The 3,625-nt window shown below is 52.1% G+C and overlaps 1 protein-coding gene across 1 annotated transcript in view; it reads left to right on the top strand.

Annotated features, from left to right (window-relative positions):
- Positions 1 to 3,625, top strand: part of LOC103592137 (IQ motif and SEC7 domain-containing protein 2) — a 26,419-nt gene that overhangs the window by 16,756 nt on the left and 6,038 nt on the right. The gene's annotated exons all lie outside the window — the stretch shown is intronic.

A 3,625-nucleotide genomic window follows, 5' to 3' on the forward strand; every position in this document is an offset into this window, starting at 1 on the left:
ATCCCACCCCACCCCTCCTACCCACCCCTGCCTCCACCCTCACCCCACACCCCGCACTCACCCCTGCCACCCACCTCCCCCCATGGTCCACTGCACGCATCTGGGCCTCCTGGCACGGCCAATCCACCCAGTGCAAACCCCAAGGCCAAGCCAAGCCGGATCAGCACAGTGGTCTGATGAATGGAGAGAGTGAGCTGGGGAACAGGAGCGGCTGGGGAAAACGCAGGAGAGGGACCTTGCACCCTCTCTGCTTTCTCAGTTTTTTCAAAATATATATACACATAGCAATGTCCTCCTCCCCACTTCCTCCCTGCCTTGGGACCCCTCCCCTAACCCCCAGCAGTTGCCATGGGGTTTTCTTCCAGATTCGCAGACCCTTGCCACTCGAAGCCTGGACTCAGGATGCTCCAGTGCTGGGGAGTGGTGAGGGCCTTTTGGAGATCATTGTCCTCTTTTTCTTGTCTTCCTCCTCTCCCCTTTTCCCTGGAGGCCTAGCTCGATGGCCTCAGACCTCTGGGCCAGTGCGAATTCCCTCTCAGCTCTGGCTGGTGGAGAAGGGAAGGCATCCAGAGCTGTAGAGGTGAAGGCTTCCCCAGGGCTCCTCTGGCCGTGTGGGGCTAGGAGAGAGCTCTGTAGAGTTGTGGCCAAACCTCAGTTGGCTTTGCCCTCTCTCTGACCTCAGGGCCTGGCCACACACCTCCATGTGTCTTTCTGCCTGCTGGAGGACATAGACTGTCAGTGCACTCAGTGGGTGGGATCCCGCTTGTGCTGGCCCCCTTTTGGGGCAGTGCTTCCTCTCTTGAGCCAGTCTGTGCCCTCTCTCCAGTAGGCCCCAGCCCAGACCTCTTTGGCTTCAGGAACTTGCCTCGCCCTGCAACGTTCTTATCCTGATCAAAGTCCAGACAGGTTTTGGGGGGGCTCAGGTCTGGGATGAGAAGGGCACTGCCCTCCCTCACCCATATTGCATGCCCCCCCATTCCCTTACACCTACCCCACCTACAACTGAAGACAATGCACTTTACAGATAATGCCCACACACACCTCGCTGGGGCAGGGCACTCAGCATCAGCCCTGGGGAGAGAGGCTCCCAGAGGGCCACCATGAGCCCACGATCTCCTTCTTGAGGCAGAGACAAGCCATCAGAGCCGGGGCCGGGAGCCAAGATGCCTGAGTCCTTCTGTCCGTCAAAATCTCTGCTGCCTCTCCAGCCCTTTTGCAGCCCTGTTTATTTATTATAAATATATTTTTTACAAGCCACAGCTCCTCTTCTTGCCCCGCATATCCAGCTCCTTTCTCAGCTCCTGCCTCCCTCTCCCCTCTCCACCATGGGCTGCAGTACAGACAGACAGATGGACCCTGGCTGTACGAAGGGCCAGGGCCCCTGGGGCTCGGGGGTGGGGGAGCGTGGCAGTGGGAGGGGGCTGTATGGAGAGGAGCTGGGGTTCAGGCATTGTCTTTTTTCCTTCCTGTATATAAGAATGTATATTTGATGCCTCATAAAAAGACCTTGTGCTCATCTCCTGCCTCTGCCTCCTACTTACGCCCCCCCTTCTCTGCTGTGGAGCTCATGGAGAGAGAGGCCTTAGCCCAGGGAGGTAATGCACTAATGGTAGAAGTTCAGGCAACTGGTAGGCGAGATGCTTTGCTTGGGTGGGAGGTGGGACTGAGGGAGTTTTTCCTATTTCGTTTCATATGTAGTCTGTGTGACAGAGTGGCAGGAGTGTAGGATTTGGAGTTGATCCAGTCCACATCCTGGGATTTTCACTTCTAGGCATGTGAACCTGGGAGAGTCACACTGTCTGAGTCTGGGTTTCTGCAATTTAACACTCAGTGATAAGTCACGCCACGTGGAGTTGTGATGATTACATGAGGTAATGAATGTCAAGCAGCCAGGACAGAGCAGGTACTCAGCAAGTTAGTTCCCTTGTCCTTCTTTCACAGGTTGGACACTTCCTTCCATGCTTGTGGCATCTATTCTCACCCTTCCTTGGCCTTGCCCACTCCACATAATGGCTGGTCACATTTCTGTTCTGGGTGGTGTGTGTGTGTGTGTGTGTGTGAGACTTAGGCCAGGAAGGCACAGGGCTAGATATAAGAGTTCCGTATATACTTAGAATGTTAGATAACAAATAGCTGGACTCCCTCCATTTTACAGAGGAGAGGACAGGCCGAGAGAAGGGAAGAATCTTTCCCAATGCCACACAACAAGTCAGGATGGGGTTTCCTGATTTCTAGCCCAGGCCCCTTTTCAGTTTCCCAAACTGCTTCCCTATGAAACAGACAATGTTTGTAGCACCACTGATTATAGCCTGGATCTCAGCCTAGCACAGGAGGGATGGGGCAGAGCAATGGCCCTTGTTTAGGGTCAGCACGGCCCCCAGAAGCAGCATTCAGTCAATATTTTGCTGCCTTCCTAGAATCTGGAGTGGCCCCTAAGAGGAAATGGTTTGGACGGCTTCACTCTTCAGCAGCTTGGACTACCATTTTTGCTTTCTTCTTCATGTGCACATATAAAGGCGTCTCAGGGGAGACAACTGGCGAAAGCAGCAGCTAGGGCCATCTAAGCATTTGATGCCTCCTCACAGACCAGACCTAAGCATCTGAAAAACTTAGAGAGTCCTCAATCAAGTCCAATCAGCACTTTTTTGTTTCTTCCCTGGTTGACCAAGCTGAACTACCTTTGGTTGCTCCGCCTTCTCCCACCTTTGGCTTGCTGGTTGCATCTGGCCAAAGCTCAGCTTTTAGTGCTCAGATCCTGGCTCAGTGACTTGACTGTGCTGCCTTTGGCAAATCACCTAGCCCTTCATAGCCTGGTCTTTCACCTCTAAAATGGGGATAACAATATTGCAGGACAGTTGTTAACAGGTGCGTGCGATGTGCCTATCTCCTGCCAGACACAGTAAGCTGTTCTACAGAAACAAGTACAAACTCCTTGTCTTGGCATTGGAGGTCCTCCATGAGGTGGCCCAGCTGATCTCTGTAGTTCTTATTTCTTGCTCACACTTTGGCTGTCTACTCACTGTTCCCTGAAAGTGCCTGTGTGTACTTTCCAACCTCAGTATTTCATCTGTGACTTTCCCCCTGCTGGATATGCTCCTTGCAACATCCCTGATGATTGTCCCACTCTTGCAAGATGGGCTTAAAGGACCCATCCTTCACAAAATGTGCCCCTTACCCCATTCTCTGAGATCCCTCATGTCATTCATCATCCATCTTCCCCATCAGGCCATAAGTGGCTTGAGAGTGACACTGGTCTGCATCATCTCCATCTGTAGTATTGCCCAGCACAGTGCTTGGCAAAGCACAGATGTCACTAAAATTTTGTTGATCAAATGAATGAATGAATAGTTCTTTCTAAGCTAAGTCTTAGAGTAAGGTATCTTTGCCTTGGTTGATTTATTGATTGATGCAACCTGTGTACCAAGCTTTTGGGCCCCTCTGGGACCTACTTGCTCATGCTTCCTTCTGCTTTCCTAAGTTCTCCTCCTCCCATCCTCATTGCAGTCCCAACACTGGGATGTCCCTGTCCCCACCCTGTTCCTCTCCCCAGAGGCTCACTGTTCAGACTGTGAAGGGGTAGTTCATCTCCTCACCTCCCCATTTTTTTTTTTTTTTTTTTTTTAAA

The sequence above is a fragment of the Galeopterus variegatus genome, unplaced genomic scaffold (genome assembly GCF_000696425.1).
Source record: "Galeopterus variegatus unplaced genomic scaffold, G_variegatus-3.0.2 Scaffold1094, whole genome shotgun sequence".
NCBI lineage: Eukaryota > Metazoa > Chordata > Mammalia > Dermoptera > Cynocephalidae > Galeopterus > Galeopterus variegatus.